At 36.5% G+C, this 25,143-nt stretch overlaps 1 protein-coding gene across 1 annotated transcript in view; it reads right to left on the reverse strand.

Moving 5' to 3' along the window:
- Positions 1-16,965, reverse strand: part of LOC134750480 (beta-alanyl-bioamine nonribosomal peptide synthetase ebony) — a 50,230-nt gene extending 33,265 nt beyond the window's left edge. The window contains exon 1 of the mRNA XM_063685653.1: positions 16,808-16,965. The gene's annotated coding sequence lies outside the window, so the exon portion shown is untranslated. The remainder of the gene's footprint in view (positions 1-16,807) is intronic.
- Between the last annotated feature and the right edge of the window lie 8,178 nt (positions 16,966-25,143).

Here is a 25,143-nt window from a genome sequence, read left to right on the forward strand (position 1 = left end):
GACTAAGTTGGACTCGACACAACGACCTTTGAAAAATCCGTGTTGATTTGGAGACAAAAAGTTGCGAACTGCAAAAGATAGGTCATTAACAACTATTTTTTCTAATATTTTGCCAAATATACATAATTTTGAGATTTTATTGTTTTTGGGTATAGGAGTTATTAGAGCTTGTTTCCAGCGGTCAGGAAAAGTCCCCGAAGCTAATGATTTTGTAAAAATATACGTTACTGGGATTGTCAGTTCCTTTGCGCATATATGTGTTTCTCTGTATTTATATATCCATTTAATAAATCATTATGACTAATAAACAATAAATAGCGCAAAAAAGGCGGACTTGATACCATATGGCACTCTCCTGCAACTGTTTTTGTCATAGGCGCCTTCTGACATCCGATATCAGTATCGCGCTTCCGATAAATTCAGCCATGTCGGAGCCCCCCGACAGCTGTCGGACCGATAACATTTGTTTGTGTGCGTTTGTGGAGGCATAAAGTTTATTGTAGTGTGTGTGACCGTTAAAGATGGCGCCCGAGAGCCACAATGTGAAAACGCTCTTAGTTATCACGATTGGGGTTTATGCGAATCCCAAGGAGAACTTAGATTGCGAAACTCATTCACGGCTAATATTGTGTAGGTAATCATAAAACTATCAAGTTTATTTTATGTTGACAACCATAGCCCAAGTAAGTACGAGGGGCGATCCAAAAGTAATGATAACTGATATGTACTTAAAACAACTCAAGTGGCCAGAAACTAAATTTATTTCTTAACATAATCGAGTAATCCTACACACTTATTCCATCTTTTCTCCAGACCGCGAAATCCATTTAAAAAAAAAATATTTTTCTCGACTCTCCAAATATGCCTCCACAGCAGACCTTACTGTTGCCCGAAATTTTTTGCCTCTGAGGTGTTCCTTCAGCCGTGGAAGCAGATAAAAGTCGCTGGGGGCAAGGTCTGGTGAATAGGGGGAATGTTCCAACAATTCGAAGCCCGCATCCTGGATTGCAGCCATTGCAACCCTGGCCTTATGAGGAGTTTACCCCGTCGCTTCTCTTTAATAGCTTCCCGCAATCTTTTTATTTGTTCTGCGTAGTATGAACCTGTGATCGTGGCTCCCTTTTCCAGGTAATCGATCATTATGACCTATTTGGCATCCCAGAACACAGACGCCATTACTTTTCCCGCTGAACTGGCGACGTTGAATTTCTTTGGAGTCGGGGAAGACTGTCGCTTCCACGTCATAGACTGCTGCTTGGTCTCCGGATCGAAATGGGGAATCCAAGACTCGTCCACGGTGACAAATCTTCGCAAAAAAACTTTCAGGGTCAACTTGAAATTTTTCAAGATTGCTTAATGACATCTTGTATGGAATCTTCTTTTGGCCGTCAGTTAACATTCTGGGCACGCAACGAGCGGATACTTTGTTTATGTGTAATTCCTCAGTTAAGATTGGTTGAATGCTGCAATACGAGATCCCTGTGACATCATTTAAATATCTGATCGTCACTCTTCTATCAGTTAAAACTTAAAACTAAATCTAAAATTGTTTTGACGTTGTCCTCAGTACGGACGGACAATGGAACTGGAACAAGTACTGTTTGTTTCTAATAATGAGCGTAAAGTCTTAAATTTTGTCGGGAATATCATCAATTTTTCTTGTAAGAACGCTCTTAAACTCCTTGCACTCAACGTGCAACTGTTAGAATTGCAACTCCAGAGGTGTTACATGCGCGTTGCCGACCTTTTAAAACACTACTTTTTTGAAGAACCCCATACTGTAGACATTCGGGAACCCTCGGGAAAACCTCGGATGGGAGCTTATTCCACAGCCGGAGCGTCCGCGGGAGGAAATTTCTCTTAAACCGCACATTTAGGTTCTAGGGTGTGATGAACACCCTGCCGACGGCCTACCTACCTACCTTACCTGTAACAAATTATACAACTTAAAATCATTTATAAAACCTATTTAAAAACCTGACTGTAGCAAATCTGTTACTGCCAAAATTGATCTCCAAAGTAGGCCTTAGCTAGTGGTTCCTAAAACAAAAGTTATCTCTTTTCTGATTTATCGTTGCTGTTTTTTTGGATTTAGCACTCTATAATGACGGGTAACGGATTGCTTGCTAAGTAAACAAATAATTTATTTATATCAACGCGTTAACAAAAAAATTGTCAATAATTAGTAAAAAAACTTACACGAGTAAGCTAAAAATTGGCACTAGTCAGCATGATCTCGAGGCAAACCGTGGCGAGGTGCCCATTTTCCCCGCATTCAAGAAATTAGATTATTAAAGAACGCTTATCGGGGTCATTACGTAGGTACACAGTTCCCATCTCATATCAAGGCATATGGCGTATCTGAAGAAAACCCTTTATCGGTAGCTTTATCATTTCCTTGTGGAAATGCGGAAGCTGCGACAGTTGTGCGTACACCAACAATACCGATCATTGGTGGGCCTTATATACGATTGCAATAACAGACGTGAACGCGTCGTGCTGAGTTGGGATAAGGAAGTCGATTAAGGGCATGTTAAGCTACCATCGCCGAAGGGCAAACATTCGGCTATGGTAGCTGGTGATAAGTGAATCATAATTATGTCATATTGCGAATAGAATCATTCAAAGATATATCTCGATCTCATTTAATAAATAAAAAATAAAAATAAAACATTTATTGCAGACTAAAAGGTCCATACATGGTTAGCAAACATTACAATCTTATTACTAGTGTTAGTAGTGCATAAAAACTAAAACTAAAAACTAAAACTAAAAACTAGACGGCGAGTGCATGCAGCCCCAGCCAACGATAACATTATGTCAGATATATTTGTATACATATATTTGTATATTATATTTCCAGAATGAAACTGACTTAATTACAGATTAATCGTAATTAAAGTTCGGTTAGGTTGGTGGCGAACTAAATGCGAGCTCGCAATAAGAAACGCCTTTCTTTGTGTGTAATGACCAATGCACACGTGTTTCATACGACGTTATCCAAATGGGTGCAAAAAGTTGTTGAAACGTATTTAACGAGGTGGAGGTTAGTCTATTAAAATATGCTATATCTAATTATAACCTAGATGTGATCCATTCCGGCCAGTGCCTTACTATTTATAGTACATTGTGATACAAGTGTGCTACGTTGGGCACTACACACGAGGCGATATTGCGCGGGAGCTAAAAGCGAGCGCGCAATAAGAAAGCCGATGTGTGTAATGATCAATGCACACGTGTTTCATAACGTTTTGCAACACACTAGGGTAAAAACGAAATTAATCAAATTTTAATTATTAAAACAGTTAGTAATAGTACATATACAAGTGCGAAAAATAGGAAATTCGAAACGAGTGGCGATAAATTAAACACGACTAAAGTGAGTGTTTAAATCGACACACGAGTTGCGAATTACCTATTCGCCCATGTATCGTAAAACGTTTTACAGTACATATTAGTAGTTGAATTTTCGACATAGTTGCGTAATGTGTGCTAATTATCGCACTAGTGCGGTAAAGTATGTACTGTAAAATTACATTCGACCGATGACCGTCATGATAAAATTAAATAAGGCCTCTAAGAACTACATTAACATTACCCATTAAAATTCATTAAAAAACACCATAGCTACACATGCATTGTTATGATTAGGTATGACTCAATAATTACTTAATATTACACGCGTAACGCACTCGTAACATTATATCGTTCAAAAACAAACTCTATCTCAATGATCTTAAGGTATGTCAAATGTTGTTTATGTTGGTTTGCACGCAATGCCGAAACGTGGAGGTCGCGACGAGGCTAAGTAAGTTCAAAACCTTTAATGAATCTATGTTAAAGTAAACTTCTGTTCTTTTTGTGCTCTTGGATCAGAACTGGTTTTTTGTAAAAACGTCGAAGTAACCATGTATTTCGAATTATTTTATACTCCAAATGTAGGACACTCAGTTGTGTTTTTAGCTAACGACTTTTTATTATTAAATTGCCCAATTAGAAATGAAATGATTAACAAAGAATGAATAAATACCGGTTTCGTTCCCATGCAAAAAATACCGGTATCCGATCCCTGGATGTAACAGGAAAGACGCGATTTAATTATTTAGTTTGATCTATTTTAATAAATGATCTCTCTTTCATTCTAGCTTTATTTCCGGTAATTACTTCCTTTGTCTTTCGGTATTTTCTTTGAATTACTTACATAAATTAATTAAATTAAAAATGGCTTCAAAATCAAAATCAGTCACGTAAGGTCAAGTTTCATTTGGCGAACTTGCCTAAAGCCCGTTTAAGCGTTACAAAATCCAATCGAACTTTTTAACAATATTAAAGGTCCTATACGTCATATACAAGAAGGCTGTCAACTTTCGGTTAATTCTTAGTAACTTTTGATCTGATTCTTATTTCCGGTAATTAACTTATGTCAAACATTTAAGTTTTTTTAATGAGCCTGTAAATTCTGCCCTGCTTATCGTAAATAAGTGCATTACTTGCACGAAATTCAGCGCTCAAATAAAAAACTTTGTTCAAAGATAACAAGATAAACAATTGCACGACTTTTCGAATGTGATTAGTAATCAGAATCACATCACATCATTAGTAATGCAGTATTAATCATTTATTACTAGATTTGTTGTTAGCACGGCAGACTGTTGTCTAGGCCAACTTGACGAAGCGGCGCGGTGCGGCGGGCCCACGGCGTTCGCACTCGCAACGAGATCGCCCACGTAGGACACTTCTATAGGTTATAGGCTTATAGGACGTGGCGTCACCGAAATATCAAAACTGAAATTGAACTTTATGCACATGCACGTAGGTCTATGTTGTTCTGTGGTCTTTGACCGATTAATCCGTCTTTGGCGTTGGACCTGAGGTGCCGGGTGATGCTTAATAAATATGAAAATTGATAGGTAGTATTTAATTAACATGAATGTAATAGTTCGATACATATATAAATAGATACTTAAATAATAATTGACACTATTAAATAAATAAATAAATAAATATTATAGGACATTCTTACACAGATTGACTAAGTCCCACAGTAAGCTCAAGAAGGCTTGTTGTGGGTACTCAGACAACGATATATATAATATACAAATACATAAATACATATAAAACACCCATGACTCAGGAACAAATATCTGTGCTCATCACACAAATAAATGCCCTTACCGGGATTCGAACCCAGGACCATCGGCTTCACAGGCAGGGTCACTACCCACTAGGCCAGACCGGTCGTCAAAACTACTAAAAGTGCAAAACTATTAAAAGTTAATTTAATGAGAGACTTGATTTAAATATTATATTTTTTTGCTTGCATGTTTTGATTTTTTTAATATTATTAATATACGTAATGCTCCAGAATAGTATGACTAACGGCGGCCTTAAGTCCTTTAAAAAGGACATTAAATATTAGGCCAAAATTAAGTATCGAATTAAAAATGGCTTGAGAATACATAAGAGTTCTAAACCATTTGCCTTATACATACATATGTAGTTAAAATTTACCTATATATTCAGTGCCACCCACTACGCAGAATAAATGCGTACAAAATGTATAGGTAATTGTGATTTACAAAAGATGCAAGTCTAAAGGAAATGCCTGTCGGTTATTTTGAATTCGACTCGTGCGCAGCGGTACGTGACAACTGTCAAAAATAGACTAATTATGCCCATAGCGAGTGCTCGGGAGAACTTCGACTAGTTGTAGTGACAGCTTATGACATGGCGGCAATATGACCATTGACCACTTTGACGGTGTAAGAAGTGTCAGGTTTTGCTTTTGGAAGTAACAGTAGTATCAGTTTACTAAATATCGATTTGACAACATTTTAAATCAAATACTGCTTCCGATGTTATAATAGGAACTTCTTCTTCAATCGGTCCCTCAATGCTGAGGATCGTGACATCATGTCCTTCTGTTGAAGACCATCAGGTTCCTCCATAGGCTTATATTCTTCGCCAAGCGTAGGCCTCGTGCAGTTTTAATGTAATAATAGCAGTGATTTGAGCACACTGGGGGCCCTGAGGTCTGGTGTCTTCAACTTTACCCGTCATAATAACTCTTTCCAGGCTATCCGAGGAGCGACGTGAGAGGTGTTCGAAGTATAAAATGACTATTAGGTCCTGGGCCCTGGCATATCGTTGACATACCTAATAGCAACTAGGTCAAGGTTGTTTATAATCTTATTCAGTATCAATGTGTATGCTACGTCCAAAATATTGCCACACGAGGCGGGCCCTTTGTTCAACTCATACTACTTAAAATGGAATGAGTGCCTCCGTACGAGATTCTAGCTCTTGGTATATATTTCACGCCTTAGTCACAGACCGAAGCATGTAAGTCATGTAACAATCTAAGCTTCGCTTTTTTCACTTTATAAGAATTTAATTACCAAATGTGATTTTGTGAATAATAATTTTTAAAGAAAAAAAACCGACTTCCATGTGGGATGCCGGTGAAAGATTATTGTTGATGGTGCAGGATTCCATACAATGAAAAGGTAAAGACAGCATCTTTTGCCTAATTATATAGAAAAGGATTACTAAAACCACCCGCTTTTCTAGTAGCATTTCGTGTCTGTGAAGATCGCAGTTCTAATCTAATCCAATTTTCTGATAGCAGTTCGGTTCTGTAAGGAAACCTAACCTAACCCACTTTTCTAGTAGCATTTCCGGGTCTGGGTTCGGGTCTGGGTTCGGGTTCGGGTCCTGAACTGGGTCCGGGTCTAAGTCCGGGTCCATGTTCAGGTTCAGGTCCAGGACTGTCAGTGTCCGGATCCAAGTTTGGGTCCAAATTCGGTCTGGGTCCGAGTCCGAGTCGGAGTCCGAGTTCGAGTCCGGGTCTGGGTCCGGGGCTGGTTCCAGGTCTAGGGACCATGTCCATGTCTAGATCCGGGTCCGGGTCCGATTCCGGGTCCAAGTTTGGGTCCGGGTCCGTAACGAAGAGGACAAATCGCCAAACGTGAACTATGTGCCGTTGAAGAGTTCCATTCTGATCATCTTCAGCAGTTCCACTTGATCAAATGTCACAAACAACAAATGTCATTGTGTACCATTGAGTGCGTGCTACGGCGCGTGCCATTGTCAGAGACAATGATACACAATGGGCGACCGCTCGCACAAAAGGAACAATGGCTTTTGTTTAACAGATTACCGTCTTAGGTGAAAAAGTCATTTGAGAAGATGCAGACTATACTTAACATAATGATTCTGCTATCGAACGAACTGGCCCTGCGCTCTCCCGAGCCCGCAGCCCGCGCAGCCCGCAGTGCACATGCAAGATAATTAGCGACCTAAAAGCGCCGAAAACCTTGCGCCGCTCACTTCCGACGCTGCACCGTCACGCCCAAGGCGACGACCAAATTACACGTCTGGAGGTATCTACGACCAAGTGCGGGTTGCATCAAAATTTTAACGAAACGTTCCCTTCGGTGAGTTAGTGGGCATATAGAATCTGTAGGACTCTATACATATTATATAATTAACTTTCTTAGCAAATTTCTGTTTGGCCCAGTGGTTGACTGGTAGAAAATGCCGCAAGGCATTAAGTCCGCCTTTTGTACTTTTTACTTGTTTTTGTGCAATAAAGTTCCATACCTAATAAACAAATAAATGTTAATTTTTCTCAATAAAGGGCAGGAAATCAAACTAATCAGTGAATTTATATACCCCAAAATAAAATGTCCAATGGCAATCTAACCTTGATCTCGGAATGCGGTTTCCATATGAACATTTAATAACATCCGGACAAAAGCCCGGGCATCACCCTAAAAATCCTGACATATCCTGGATGATAATTTCCTAAAATAATTATAATTCTATCGTGGAAGATTTGTTCACAATTTAAGCGCCCATTAAATCCCTTATTATTACAAACTGTATCTTTAAGGGCTACAGACTAAGATACCTAATTCTTATCGAGATACAACTCAAGAACAATCGTTTCCTAATAATTTCATTGCAAAATATACTACTGATTCACTTGTTGCGAATTAATCGTAAACAAAAGCGTTTACCGGTATAAATATATTTAAATGTCTTCATTTCGTACCTGCCCACGCTGCATCTTCCGGTACGTGGTCGCCACTCGAAAACCCTTCTGCCCCATCGGCCATCGGTTCTGCGAGCAATGTGGCCCGGTGCCACTGCCACTTAAGTCTGGCAATTCTCCCCCAATATTGGCAATAGGCCCTAGACAAGATGGACCGACGATCTGGTTAAAGTCGCGGGATACCATTGGCTGAGGGCAGCGAATTACCGTTCGTTGTGGAGATCCTTGGGGAGGCGTTTGTCCAGCAGTGGACGTCTAAGAGATGATGATGATGATGATTCGAATCTATTTTATTATGTCATTATTATTCACAACGACGGGACTTAATTGCGTAAAATAAGTTTTAAATTTATTTCCGACGTCTATTTTATTATACCACTAAATAGCAATTAGCGTTTATTCACTTCACACCTACCCGTTTTATTACTTATTATTAGATTTTCTTTCACTTGTCCTTAGTCCAGTTAGCTATCAGAAGTTTGGGCGGTATAGTATAGGTAACTAGATTTATTTATCAGATTTATCGGCTAAATCTTAACCATATTTCCTGTTTGGCAATATTTTATAAACCGCAACGCGCGAATGGTTTTTTTCCAAATTTGTTGTGCATTTTGTTGCAGCTTTCCTGCTTTAGAACTGTCTACTCTTCTAGAACAGCCTGGTTTATTTAACCGTTAACCCAGAGTCAAATTGTACTGGTAATCATGGTAACTCCAGGGTTAACCCTGGGTTAGTGGGATGGTGCAAGTGGCGCTTAGTGTATAGGTATAGTCTATGGCTTAAATTTTGTAAACTACCTAAATTAAAACCACTTCCTAATGTTCGATTGGGCTTGGAGTTCAAGGTATGTCTGGTTACAATGCAATATGATGACCTGACGATATACCTATAAGACCTGACCTATAAGGGTGGCCATAGGATGCAAGTGAGTGATAAAATAACGCAACCTCGTGAACTCGTTGAATTAAAATTTGTTAGGATTGTTTAGAAATGCTTGTTTTATCGAATATTACCAACTTGCAAAGCAATAATTTGTTATCTCTCTTATTGTTCTTTCTCTCCCTCCATCTGGTAGATTATCCAAGTGTCTAAGTACTACGTTCTATGTTGTAAACTGAAGCAAGGTGGGCAGCAGATCGTATACGAACAGTGATGAGTTGTATCGTCTCAATTTGTCACAGCTAAATTATTTCCTTAACAAGCCCATAGTACTACAAATCTTGTGATATAGTACACATTTCCGTTATAATGGACAAAGGTCTATCAGGATCAGTTCATCATCCCAATATGAATCTTTCTAGCCTTTCCTTAAGGTGAGTTTTTGTTAAATTTGTTTATTGCGCTGATAGGAGCAATAGACATCACTCAAAGGATGTTGAATACAGTCCAGTACCTACAGTGGAAGTGTTGAAGAGTATACTACTTTCGACCTTATGTCACAACAACAAAGCTTCAAATGCAATTAATTAATCTCTTTGCTCTGTGTATCTTTGCACAGCGTGAACGTGTTTCTTTTTATTGCATTCCAAAAGAATTACCACCCTAAATCATTCGATTTGATAGAAAAACCAATAGAGTGGGTATGATCTAAGTTTAAAGTATGAAGCATTTTCTGTCTTTCATTTATTCGGTTCCTTTATGTAGAGATCAAAATGTGTTGTGAAAGCATTTCATTTTCACAAATTGGCGTTCTATACACCATCGAGTCATTTCACTTTCTCGTCGCGATTTTTTCACTTATTGACACCTAAGTAATTGTACACATAATAAAGAATGAATGAAAATTAATTTTTTTTACAACTAAAACAAATTCAGTTATTCTGTCATAATGACTCACTAATAACGTACTAGTATCCTCGGAAAATCTCTGCAAATTACTCTTCTAACTTAGATGACACCTCTCCAAGTGCTTATCTTTGAGTTTACGTAGTTAATATCAATCAATCTTGTCTTAAATAGTTGCAATATATAGGTAACGTTATAAATAGCCGAAAATCTTGCCGTGAATTTTCACCTCCTTGCTTTCAGTTTCATTCAAAACCATCGATTCATGTTATTTTCTTATCGATTTTCCCACAATTGACCCCTAGTTGTATAACAAAGAAAATGAAAGAGGTATTTTTTCAACCAAACGCATTCAAAGCTATCTTGTGATCAGTCACGGGCATACTGTAGTATCTTCGGAAAATCTCTACTATTTGCCCTCCTAACTTGGCTGACACCTCTCCAAGCGTACATCGGATGCACTAGATATCTAAATCCCAATCTAGAGGATCTAGAATTCTAGATTCTAGTTGCAACATATAGGTAAAGTTAAAAATAATCGGCCTTGCTGGGTTGTCGGTCCCAACCGGTCTGTGGGGAGCGCATCTTTGCATGACTAATTTATTTTAACTTTGAATTTTATGGCACAAGGCTTTGTTTATTAAAACTGCATGGCACAAAATGGTGTAAATGTGTACTAATGCCAGAATGTACCTCTTGTCTAAGTATAATACGATATGGGTCCTGCACGAATTTTTAATCATTTTTTTGTATTTTTTCTGCTCTATACAGCACAACTGAGGTTTGAACCCGTGATTTTTGACCACCACAAACATAAAAATGGTTAATGCTTAACAGCACTCTCTACCGATTGCTTGGCCCATACAGTTACAATAATCATACTCATTTATTAAATACTTACATATTATAATAAGCAATGCTTGCATTACATTTATAATCGGGTATCGCGAATTTATTTTGTTACCTTTTTGCCTTTATTTACCGACGTTTCGACACAGGTTTCACAGGTCGTGGTCGCGGCTAAGTGACATCCCAGCAAAATGTGAAAACAGATTTGTGTGACTACCCGACGAAAAGTGTATGCAAAAGTGTATGTGTGTTCGCGATAGACCCGATTGTAAATCTGATTTAATATGTGTTCAATTCAAAGCGCGAAGGTTTTAAATGTTATAATACTTGCATTGTAACCATTAGGTATTACGATGTAAGTGTCGTGGACATTATGCTATTTTGTCAATATTATGTTATGTATGTAAATTAATGCACATAAAAAAAATATTTCTAAGTATTAGTTATCAGTAGGGACGACATCTAAATAGGAATAAACCCACACCATACCTACCTACTCATCACCATCACTGAATCACGTATTTACCTACTCTAATGAGTATGCATTCGTTTCGTTTCATTCGAAAACATGCAAACAACGTCATATTTGTTAAAATTATAGAGTAATTAGTTCAGTTCATTTCACGGACCGTTAGTATGGCGAATTCGACATAAGTTATAATTGCAGATTTATATACATAGTGTAACGATATACTTATCATAATTCTAATATTATTTATATGCAAATATAAAGGTATTAGCAATTATAGAATCGAACAAAATATTATATGCTAATTATGTATATTTAACGTCACATACTTAGCGGCTCAAATGTGCACATGGTTGGTAAGTAACGAACTATTTTTTCGAGTATACAGTGTACTCTCTCTTCCGGAAATCGTTTTTTCCAGATCGCGATTTTTGGCATTAGCAATTTTTACCATTTTAATTTTAGGGTCCTGTACCTCAAAATGAAAAAACGGAACCCTTATTTATAGGATCACTCGTGCGTCTGTCTATCTGTCTGTCCGTCTGTCACAGCCTATTTTCTCCGAAACTACTGGACCAATTAAGTTGAAATTTGGTATACATATATACAAGTTTGTGACCCAAAGACGAACATGTAACGTAAACAAATTAATTTTAAACATGGGGGCCACTTTTGGGGGGTAAATGAGAAAAAAATAAAGTTTTTCAAACTATCGTGTTACATATCAAATGAAAGAGCTCATTGTGAGAATCTCAAATATATATTTTTTTATAATTTTAAGATAAAACAGTCTAGAAGTTATTCAAGAAAATAGGCAAAAAATTACCATCCCCCCTTTATCTCCGAAACTGCTGGGTCTAAAATTTTGAAAAAAATACACAAAATAGATCTTTACCTATAGATCACAGGAAAACCTATTAGAAATGTGCAGTCAAGCGTGAGTCGGACTTAATTATTTAGTTTTTGATCTAACCCCTACGGGTTTTTTAAAGACATTTCACGCACGTTTCACATAAAAAATACATTGTTTAAATTGTGTAATGTACGGAACCCTTGGAACGCGAGTCCGCCTCGCACTTGGCCGGTTTTTCTCAATAGCTTCCTTTCCCGAAAGCATTTCTATCTATTCGCATATTAACCCATTAATTTTATTTTCCAGTAGCTTATTATCCTGTTACGTTTCCTAACCATTAGTATATTTTCCAAAATTATGCGAATGGTTAGAAAACCTAACAGGAAATAAGCTATTGGAAAATAAAAAAATGGGAAAATATGCGAATGATTAGAAAACGTAACAGAAAAATAAGCTGCTGGAAAATAAAATTAATGGGGAAATATGCGAATGGTTAGAAATGCTTTCGGGAAAGGAAGCTATTGAGAAAAAATAAAATGGTAAAAATTGCGAATGGCAAAAATCGCGATCTGGAACACGCTCATTTTTTTCTGTACTTATATTTTTTTGAAAATTTATTTTCTAGCTAATTTAATGAGAAAATCAAAGTAGGTACTATTTGTTTCTAGCAAAGTTAAGATATTTATCACCAGCTTTATAAGTAAATTTCATAGATTTAGTGGCTTACGTGAAATAATAATAACGTTTTTTTACAGAGTGCAAACAAATAGGCCGTTAAACTTACAAATAACATTTTAACATAAGAGCGTTGCAACACCTCTGGAGTTGCACACATAAAAAACTGCTAATAACCTCCGCATATTATTTTGACGCTAAATCACAAACATACTTACTCACCTACTGTTTATGGAAAATTTATAATTTTTTGTATTCCAACGTACATACTTTTTTTTATCTGGTTTTTAATGAGGCTTTGGAAACGTACATACTTGTGAAAAACTTCAAGTACCTATAACGTAACGGTTTTATTTGATCCTAAAGCGTAGTACTACATGTGACGTAGGTAGTAGTAAATACGACTGGGACAATACAGTAACAAACGGCTTAAATTTATCCGAAAGCAACGTATGTATTGTGACGTAAATATAACTGGGAGAATGTCCACTCACTTAATCAAACTTAACCGTAAAGCCTTCGGTTTTTCCTGTACGTTTTTTCTCGCGGTTGACTATTTTTCCTGACCATATTTTCTTGCAATTCTCTATTGCACTACATGCGCTTTGAATCATACTATATGCGCTTTGAATCATACATTTTCGGAATCTGTGATGTTGGGGAATCCCTTTGTTACAATTGTCCACCTATGCAAAAATAGGAGTAGGTTACGTTAGTTTACTCTAATATAATTATTTAAAAAATATACAAGTTTAGTCCTATAATGAGATGATTCAAAGAAAGTAACTGTCAATAGGGTAAAGGCACCAGGGGTCATCCTTTCTTGCTTATTTTTGCCTGTTATTATCAAACTTTTTCTAATTTTCATGTCAAAAGTAGGTGATATTATAGATTGATAAACTATTAATTGAAAAATAGTTTCATTTTTAAAAGAACTGTCTAGCATGAACCACAACACTACTTGAAAAAAGTGCTGTCTTCTGACACGAAGGATCATGTGATATGCGCCATGTTTTTGGAGTGTCACATTTTGATAAGTCGTTAACAGCCGAATTATGATATCTTTTTAAATGGATTTGGACTGCATCACATGATTAATACTTATTCTATCTGAAAAGTAAAAAAAATCATATAAATCTATATAAAAGTAACATTTTTAGGGCGGCTGACTATTGGGAACTACTTCTTTGTATGAAATCCAATAGTCAGCCTCCTTCGGCTGACTATTGGGTTTATGGCAGTAATTTTGAAAAGGTCGTACACCCAGAAGTCAGCCGGGGGAGACTGACCACTGACTGACTGACTTAAGCCAAGCACCTTTAAATATTTACATTATTATGATTTTATTTGATTGAAATAAGTAACTACCCAGTAGTCAGCCTGCATGTGGCTGACCAGTGGACATTGACATCGCGGAACTCAGAACCCACTTATCAGCCGTTAAAATGGAATGGCTGGGCACTGGGTACTTAAAGGCTGTCTATTGGTACACAGGGGGCTGATTACTGGCAAAAACGCACATTCATTATATTTAATTAAATATTTCCAAAAGCAACATTTTAAAACGTTTTATTCTTTACAAAACTTAAAGTATATAATATTCTTGAACAGTAAAAAACTTTAATAATTCTTATAGGCAATTAGTAAGCAAATTAAACGATCTTGAACATAGACATTTCGTAAAAAGGCTGACTACTGGTGCCTTTACCCTATCAATATTATCAATATAGGATATACGATATACGATTTTGGAGTATTGTGTTTTTTATTTCTTTCATATTAATTCTGAAAAGGTATATGTGTAGATAAAAAGCTGCGACCACAATATTTAGTCAAAAAAATATTTGTTTGATATTGCTGCGTCTACGCAGCAATATTTTTTGACAGCTTAAGGTTAAAAATAAAAAGTACTCACTAAGATGACTGTCGCTCGTACCAAACTTGTTTGTTTTGCTAAAATAAGGTGCAATATACTTACTGTAACTTGCGCTTTTTTCTGTAAGTTTTTTGTACAACTACTAGAAAAATCGCATCATACAGGATGCTCAAAAATATCATATCATTCAATCTAATTCACGCTGCGACAGTCAAATCGTCTTCAGATGTTTGTGCGTACCTTGTTCGCTCCGATGTTGATAATTTGGGGTCCCTTTGTTCGACATAATTATTGAAAGTCATAATGTAATTGATTGTCAGATTATCATTAGTCATAATTCTGAAACCGTTAACTTTTCAGGATTTTCGTAAGGTTATCCTATAGATAGGTCAGGTTAGGTTTGTTTTATGTCAATCTAGAAAAGTAACGCGTGTATGAGAAAAACCAAATTATGACTAACGAAAATGCAGACAAACAATACATTATGACTTAATACTTTATGGAAAACAATAGAAACCCTAGTAATTTAATTGGCAATTGAACTGTTACCGGTAAGGTCCACTAAGTTTTCTACACGAGATTGGTTATATCCTGAGCAATATAATTATTTAATTCAACTATTACATAATCACACATATTTAACTTATAAACTTTTAAAATGTAAACGTCCTTGGTTTATCACTCTACTTTAAATTAAGGTCAAATGTCATTGCTTAAGATTCGACAAACTTGTAGCTTGTAGTAAAAACCTATCAAAACTCATTCGAGGGGTCGGGAAGGCATATACATTTACTCAATTTTAATTGCTGTGATGCATTGGGCGAGATTTGCTATTTAATTTTTCATCCTGTATGTTCGTATGCAAGTACAAATTTATAAAATAAAATTATGAAAACGGATTATATCGCGTATATTGAATTTATAATACATTCCGACGTTTCGAACCCTGTAAAGTTCCTGTTGACCACGAACGCTGTAAAGGGTTCGAAACGTCGGGATGTATTATAAATTCAATATACGCGATATAATCCGTTTTCATAGTTTTATTTCATGAGTAACTATCGCGGTAACCGAAGACAATATTACAAATTTATATAACAATTATATTATTATTACAATTTTAATAAAGTAAAACAATAATGAGATAAATAATAGTTTGGTAAGTTTGGTCCTATCAGTCGAGTAATGCGCCAAATTCAATAATTGTTGACGCGAGAGTTTCTGCACTATTACCTGTTTTTTTCGGGATTTCGCGCCTTTACATTGTGTTAATTTGACTAAGCTATAAATATGTACATGAAACTTTGTAATTATTTTTTTACATGAAAATGGTAGTTAATTTATGTAGGTATAGGTACTTTGATTCTATGTACAGGTTGGCCCAAAATACGTTACCTGTAACGTCTACAGTCTACATAGTGTCATTATATAGATTTCTTGAAAGGTATCGTACTTTATTGTGTAAAAAAACTTTTAAACAAAGAAATTAAACAGTCAGGTATCGCAAATATTTTTAGTACATTACATAAAATTAAAGTGAAACTTATTCTATCGCCTCAAATTTTTTGGTCTGTCTTAGCATGTCGCATTACTTAGTTCACAGCCTTTAAAATAAGCTACATTATTTACAACCCTTAATTCACGAAGGATTTGCTTTAAATTTCATAAAAAACTTTAAGGACAGTAGACCTTATTAACCTTAAATACGGTAACCTAATACCTACGTCAAACTCTCTATCTGTCAAATTCTACGGTGAATGGCAAATAGTCATATATCACAATACGAAGTTTACAGTCACATACGATTTTTTTTGAACGTCACGGACGTCACGTCACGATGCCTTCAGACAATTACCAACGGTAGGCTACTCGCAAGCGTGTAGACATCTCGAAAACCCCAGTGTAACGTGACCGTGAGATCCGTAACAACCTATGCGTAATCGGAGAGCTTACTTATACCGGTTTCTTTAGTCCTTGACTCGCGTACGATAATATATTAATAATTAATAATATATTATTAATAATTTATTACAGCGCCATTCCGTGTTAAGTAGCTGAATTACATCAGCGTTGGGCGAGCTTTTGTAAGATAATAAAAAAGGAAATTTATTTAGTTAAGATTAAAAACGCCATTTTCATACCCTAAATCGAATAATTTTCAGTTAAATGCCTACAATCCGAAAATAGTTTCACTTACATCGTGGTTTCATAAAACTACACAATTATTTTTTTACTCGTACTTACAAATATATCTTCTCAGCAACCACCAAAATCAACACGCACTCACGTCAAAATTTCGAACGCACAACACGTTTTTAAATTTTTCCTGCGCACTCCGCGACCGTCCGAAACTTTTTTTGTTGTAGTCTATGCACTGGCGGCGTTGCACAAACTGCCAGTGCCCTCGGCCAGTAACAATTTATATAGCGTTCGACTAGTCACTTAACAAGCATTGTACTTTAATTTGTGCTAAAAATATCTAGGTACAAAATAATGAAAATAATTTTCATTCTTATTAGACTTTGATAGGTAAAAGAGTCGCTGAAAATACCTCAAAAGGGTTTTTTAATAGGTGGAAATAAACCTTGAAGTCTTTCACCGATTATTTAATCAACAAACAACAACGATTTAAGCATAACATAATTGAAAAAAAAAAACTAACTTATGAAAGCGAAAATTTGATCTAATTAGCTGTCATTTCTTTTGGTATATTAGTTTTCTAAAGTTTTACGCAGTTTCAGAAACGCCTGTAGGTTTGTACGAGCAATGTGGACACCATCGACTTCGGCTAACCATATATTTTTTTACAGTACATATGGTGCTACTTTTTCGCACTAGTGCGGGAATGAGCACTTTTCGTGCATATGTCGAAAGTTTAAAGGGCCATATGTACTGTAAAACGTTGTACGATACACGTGCGAAAAGGTAATTCGCAACTCGTGTCGATTAAAAACCCCCCGGCGGTCGTGTTTTAATTTATCGCCACTCGTTTCGAATTTCCTCTTTTCCGCACTTGTATCGTAAATAACTATTATTTATTGACACACAAAACTAGGAAATATAATAGAAGCGAGCATGTCAAGTAAATAAGCACGCGCATGCATAACACGTGTAGGTATATACATATGGATACCGAGTATTTACTTATTGGGCACTCGTATTAATCTAATAATAAATTTTAGTAAAAAAAAACGACTTTAATTCTGCATACCAGTTTTAATGATTATCATTAGCAATTCCTTTTCACCAAATTCCGCTTTCCTACGCACAAAAATTTACCCAAAAGATACCCAAAACGTGTAAGTAGTTTTAAAGAAAATAATAGGTATTAAAATGGATTAACAATTTTTATCCCTATTTAGCCCACCATAATAAAATTTAACTAGGTTTTACGTACAGGGTTATATTGGCTTATGTCGGCGAAATCAACAACAACGCATATACTTGTATCTCATATTAAACTTGGCTCTAATTTCACAAAAAAATAATAGATAACAATAATATTTTAGTTTCGAGGGGATTCGATTTACGGCGCAATAGGGAATATTACTGCAACGTTCTGCAGCCGGAGTGCAGCACTAGTGCACATGTTAAACCATAGAGTAACATACATACTATACCTTAAATAGTTTTTTGACAAGTTTTCACTATGATATTGATGCATCAAAGCCACCACCAACCTACCACGAAACGCTAAAATCGAAATTTCTTTGCCCAGGTATGTAAAGGGGCCCACTCTGCCGGACGATATCGCCCTGTCAATTGTTCGGAATTGTCAAATTTTTGTTCTAACTGACAGGCCGATATCGTCCGGCGGACTGATAGTCAGTGGGGCATATTCTAGCTCAACATTTTCTATGTAAACTCGTTGTTTCGTTTTTTGATTCGTCATAATACTATTTGTTTTGCTACTTTTGCTGCGATTTATTTCGAGTGTTGAACTCGACTTGTTTCATGAAGGTCGTTAATCATCGATTGCAGCTCTACAACAGTTTCGGACAACAGGACTTACGTCGTCCGCAAATCTTTTTTTTTATATATTTATTTCTTGAATGCGGTACAATAAAGATGTATTAATAAAACAATTTCTGATCAGCACATCCTGCCTGAATAGGCATAGAAATATCAAGTATTACCTATAACTATGACTAGATTCTTATGACCTATCATGCAGCATGCAAAAATAATAAAGTTCCGACCTTATACTACATTATACTCAATTTAATAAATATGCGGCATATAGTCTATCTTATATTATATTATTTAAATATTATATATTGTTGTTAATATTTAGTCGTTTTTTTATATTTTTATTTATTTATTTTAAAAATAGTTGTACAGCATAACAGTATGAAATATACAAAGTCACCGCAAAACTACAAACAAATTAAAAACAAAAACAGGTATACTAATAAGCACATTCATTAAGGTAAGCACATTCAAACTGTTGAAGGACGCTCATCCATCTGCCAGTTTAGTTATGCACTGCAATAAAAAATGTTGGGGAAATTGAGTCACCTTGTCTAACTTCTCTCTTGATAGGTATGGCAGGTCCTGTTGTTTCCAATCGTACTCTGCTTTTGCAGTTTTGATATAGGTGTATTAAATTAAAGAGCTCAGAACTCGGAATTGTTTTTTTGAAAAACTCCAAAATAGCCCAATATTTTTAATTATTTGATGCTGTTATTTAGGTAACAACTTCGTATTATTAGATCGTCCCCTTAAAAATGAAATAATAAACCAGAGAACGAAAAAGAACGTAATAATACCGGTATTTTTTGTAGGAAGAAAAAACTGGTTCCGAGCCCAGGTTTTATTTTAATACTTTTAAATAGCTTTCTTCGATGTTTTGCGAATGTAAAGATTCCCATATAGAGTGATGGTAGAGAGTGTCAAAAGCTTTCTGGAAGTCGATCAAGGCGAGGTAGAGTGGCCTGTTAAACTTGATATTTTTCTATCAGCATTTCCACGGAGTGTAAGTTTATGATCGACCGTGCTAATACCTCTTCTAAAGTCTAAACCCGGCTTGTACTACTGTTTGATGTTTTTCAATGGTAAATATTTCTTATTCTTTTTTCTAGAATTTACGAAAATAATTTATAAATTGAAGTTAAAAGGCTTATAGGTCTGTAGTTACCTATATTATACGGATCACCTTTTTTTTAAGTAAAAATTATATCCGATTCAGTCCATTGTGTCGGCGTAGTTTCTGTATGCAAAACCAGATTAAAAAGTTGTGTTAGTGGACCCGCGAGGTAAGAACAGCCCACTTTCAGTGCTTCGTTGGGTATCTTGTCTGGTGTTGGTTTTTCTTCAGATTTCAATTTATTTATTGCTATCGTGACTTTCACGCTTGTTTCTTGAATTCCTAATTCTGACGAGAACTCATTTGTAAGTTCGAGATGGGCACTTGATAATCTAACTTTGCGAGATAATTTATTTTTATTTTAACATCCCAGGCAAATAAATACATTTAGAGCCTAAGATATGTGTGCTCAATGCGGAAGCATTTTTGTATTTAATAAGTAGGTTAAGGCAATATTATGATTTCCTTGGATCAATAACAGAACCAATATCCATATTTCATGATGTACCTACCTACTGTTTTCAAATGTAAATCAACTCCGCGTGACACAATCGCAGAAATTTTAAAATATCGTACCTAAGAGTACTTAACTTCCATACCTATATGTCATTAAAATTAGCAAATAAAAATAAAAAAAAGTAAAATAAATATTGTCTTCGGTTACCGCGATAATTACTCATGAAATAAAACTATGAAAACGGATTATATCGCGTATATTGAATTTATAATACATCCCGACGTTTCGAACCCTTTACAGCGTTCGTGGTCAACGGGTGACTGAGAAAGCCTCAAACGCTGCAAATATGCCGCCCTTGGAAGAAACTAGGCAGCTACATTTCGCACAGCACCGCGTTTTATAGGTATCATACAGCGAAGAAATACGGCCAGCCTTTTGGGCACCTTGCCCGTTGACGGCGATCTGGGATTTTTTTATATCTTCTGTACGTTTTTGTCTTAATAAGTTTTATTACCTACGTTTGTTTATTTTTTATTGTTACTAAATAAAGTAAAATAAAAAACATTATCTAAGTAGATACAATCGGAGGCATTCCCGGTGAACCACCTTAAGGGCAATAATCGTTTAAACGTCTTGCAGACGGTCAGGCGATATCATAAAAGTGATGGCAAATAGCATGGCACATAAAAATGTGAGTGTTGAAAACAAACGTTAGCTCAGGTAAAGTTTATTGTTTATTTTTTAACTATGATATCTGAAGCTACATAAACTAATTACAGACATAGATATACCTAATCCTATCGTAAGTACAAAGTTACAGAGCAAACTTATATACTCGTTTTAAAATGAGAGCGTAAATACGTTTGTATGGAGAACCTAGTATCACTACTTAAAAAAAAACGGGTTTCAAAAGACATCGTATAAGATGCGAGTTTTTTTCCCTATAGTCGTGACGCTGGGGATACCTATGCTGACTAATACAAACACGTACATATTTACAAGCCATTAAAATGCCAAAAAACCACGTGTAGTCTGCGCCGACGAGTTTCTATAAATAGGAGAGCATACGTAATTAGTAGATACGCCGAATCTTCCGGTTTCCATAAAAACATGTAAGTACCCATCGGTGACTGGCTATTCGTGAATCTTAATGCAGGGAGATAAGGTCTTTTAGCAAACAGTGAATAAACAACGGATTTTCGGTGCGGATCCACGGTGCGGATCAGTGGACGCACTTGTGTGACTTTATTTATATACAAAGAATACTAAAATCCGTTGCGTGCGATGCGTCCGATGCGTGCGATGCAGCCCTGTGCAGGACATCCACCTTACTCCACCGACAACAAGAGTAAACCTAAACTCTTAATTTATGATGATGACGATGAAAAGCGCTGATTGTCTAGTCTAGTTGATTACAAACAAAATTGTTTTTAAGTATTTTATTAATGTTGTAATTTGACATAGGCAGTAGGTATTTTGTTATAAAGTTTGTACAGTTGAGTTCATTAATACTTATGTGCCAGTTACCCAGGAAACAAATACCAAAGTTAATTACACTTACGAGAATTAAAAACGGGTCACTTTATATGAAAATGTTCATGTACATCACTCATCACCTTCCTCGCGTTATCGCGGCATTTTGCCACGGCTCATGGGAGCCTGGGTTCCGCTTGACAACTAATCCTAAGAAAGAGGCACTAGTTTTTACGAAAGCGACTGCCATCTGACCATCCAACCTAGAGAGGGAACTAGGCCTTGTTAGCATTAGTCCGGTTTCCTCACGATGTTTTCCTTCACCGAAAAGCGACTCGTAAATATCAAAATGTTCATGTACAAAAACCAGTTTAAATGCCTTTTAGTGTATTTTAGTGTATCAAGTCAACAGTCATAGCTAGTCTAGCATAAAATTAGACGAGCAATCAATATGTCTAGCGCAAATCGTTTTAAATAAACAACCTATCTTATAAATAAGCTTTAGAATACTTTAATAGTTATTAATTATATCCTCAGAATCTAATGAGGAAGTTTGACAGGCTAGAAGTTTTACTTCCGTCAGCAGGTTACCCTTTATGTTTCAATTGAGACAAATACTGGAAGTTTATTCGTATAAGATGGTATAGGTAATAGTTGATTAGAATAATAGGTATTGTGACCAAAGAGCGAGAAAGGTAGAGTAACTAGAGCGAGTAGGCATCGTAATTGGCGAGGTCTCTAATTGGAAGTTAATCAGGAAGACGGCGCTTAGGCCAATCAGACTGCGATTTGTGAGGGGGGGGGGGGGTCAAGGATGAAGGGTAAGGGATTTTCAATTGACCTGATGGCTAATGGTCTTTAGAACTTTAATATAATTGCACTTAAATTTGTTATGGCATTTAATTTGGAGCTATATATATGTATATGGTCGATATATTTAAAAGCGCTGGTAGCTGTAAGAGTGTGCGACTTGCAATCCGGAGGTCATGGGCTTAAACTCCGGCTCGTACCTATGAGTTTTTCGGAACCTATTGTCGATATTTCATTTGACATTTATCTTTTCAGGGAAGGAAACCATCGTGAGGAAACCGGACCAACCCACTAGCCTAGTTTTCTCTGGGTTGGAAGATAAGATGGCAGTCGCTTTTGGGATAAGTGACCAAGCGGAACCCAGGCTCTCATGAGAGGTGGCAAAAAGCCGTGATAACGCGAGGAAGACCATGATGATTTAATGCATGTGCATGGAATTTTATTTTAGGCATCTGACAAGTTTTCCAAGGTTTTATTTTCGACGCCCGGCGGAATGGGAGCAAGCACCTGAGAGCTCTGCCGTTGATTACATTGTCTCTCCAGTACAGGTAAAAAGAAAAAGTCTTCTGAACCCAGTCTTATTTTTCCTTTTTGATTTTATTGTATATACCTACGTAATGTGCGTTATGCCCTTTTCAATAAAATATTCATGAATGATTAAACCATGTAATAACAGAACCAGTTAATTTACACAGAAATGGTTGTTTATAAGTTTATACTAGATTTGCCAGGGTATTGAACTACACAAGATAATGATTGTTATTTTAATGTATGTCCATTATGTTATATCCATACAAGATTTGTCGAAGTTCTAGGCCTAGTCCTGTTCCGAAGTTTTTTTATCAATCAATCAATAATAATTTATTTCGAACAAAAGTCCATAATGTGTTAGTAACATACATACTAATACTTATGATACCTATATAAGGCAAACGAGCAGACGAATCGTCTAATAGTAAGCGATTACCGTCGCCCATGGACTCCCGCAACACCAGAGGGTGTGTAAGTGACTGAATGCTTATCTGGCGGGCCGTATGCTTGTTTGCCACCGAAATGGTATTATTATTAAAAAAGCGTTGCTGGCCTTATGATTGGAGTAGGTACGCTCTTTTCTTGAAGGTCGTATTGGTCTGGAAATACCGCAGGCGATAGTTCATTCCACAGTTTAGCTGGAAGTTTCTGGAGAAACGCACGATTGAGGACTGCCAACCATCTAAGTGGTGAAGATGGAAATGTTGTCGCGTGGGGCAACGGAAAGAAGCGGCAGGGATTACTCCTTATTTCCTTTATTTCCCTAGAAGTCCAATTTAATAATAATATATACTCGTATGTTTGTGTAGGGAAAACTTTAGACATTTGGTCCCATTATTATCAATATTATTATCATGTCAGGATCGGATGGGTTCTGGAGAAATCCAAAATACTCTTTATAAGTATGTGCACTTTTGTTATACCACGTCGGTGGCAATCAAGCATACGGCCTGCCTGGTAGTAAGCAGTCACCGTAGCCTATGGACGCCTGCAACACCAAAGATATTACATGCGCGTTGCCGACCCTTTAAAAACCTGTACACTCCTTATTTGAAGAACCCCATAATGCAGTCCCTTGGAAAATCCTCGGCAGGGAGCTCATTCCACAGACGAAGCGTCCGCGGGAGGAAATTCCTCTTAAACCGCACAGTACGCGACCATTTAGGTTCTAGGGTGTGAGGATCAACAGCCTGCAGACGACGAGCGGTGCGGTGATAGAAAGCGGCCGTTGGCATCATGTCAAACAATTCTTCAGAGCACAGCCCATTGTACAAGCGGTAGAACACACACAAGGAGGCAAAGTCTCTCCTTAGACTTAAAGGTTCAATACCGCATAAGCATCATATGTGTTTGCGTACTTGAAATGCCAAGGGCAAGATCACGCAACCCCGCGAGTTTGTTTCATCATCCCTGATATCCAGTTGCGAAGGCCCTATCCCGGTAGCAATCGATGGAAATGATGCAATATACGTAGGTATATTCAAATTAAAAAATAAATTGAACAGTGGCAAAGGCGCCATTCATTTATTACGTAAGACGATTTAGGGGGAGGGGGGAGGGGGTTCGAACATATCTTATTTTTTCTTACAAGGGGGAGGGAGGGGGTTTTCATAGTTCTTACGTAAGATAACATAGATCGATTTTTTAGTTTCTATGAAATTATTACGTTTAAAATAACTCTGACCCACACTATGCTATCAAACACGGTGCAGTACCTTAGCTTAAATGGGCTCCAGTACCTATAAAGGTATAAATAAACGTTCCAAAATGATTATTTTGAAAAATAAACAATTAAAAAAAGCGAAACGTGTAGATATTCATTTTTTCCTGTTTCCTGTAGATTCTTACGTAAAGCCTGTAAGTGGGGGTCGGCCTTTTCTTATTTTTTCTTACATAGGGCGTAATAAATGAATGGTGCCAATCTACGCTAGGTAGGTCGGTCTAAATTATTTTTGATCAATCAATCAATCAATATCATTTATTTGCAAGAATACTTAATTTTAGTTACAGGATGTTATCGATGTTTTGTTTTCTGCTCTACAGGGTGTCCTTAGCCATTGGACAAAGCCGAAATGTACATAATTATGCTTTAGGGTATTTAGAACCAGTATACAAAGTATCATAACAACCAGTGTAGCGGTTACGAAGAAATTAACAAATTACGATTTTTTACTTTGGAGCAGCCTGTATGTGTTAGCTCCTGAGGTAATAAATAGTATGAAA

This window comes from Cydia strobilella, chromosome 20 (assembly GCF_947568885.1).
Source record: "Cydia strobilella chromosome 20, ilCydStro3.1, whole genome shotgun sequence".
In the NCBI taxonomy this organism is placed as follows: Eukaryota; Metazoa; Arthropoda; class Insecta; order Lepidoptera; family Tortricidae; genus Cydia; species Cydia strobilella.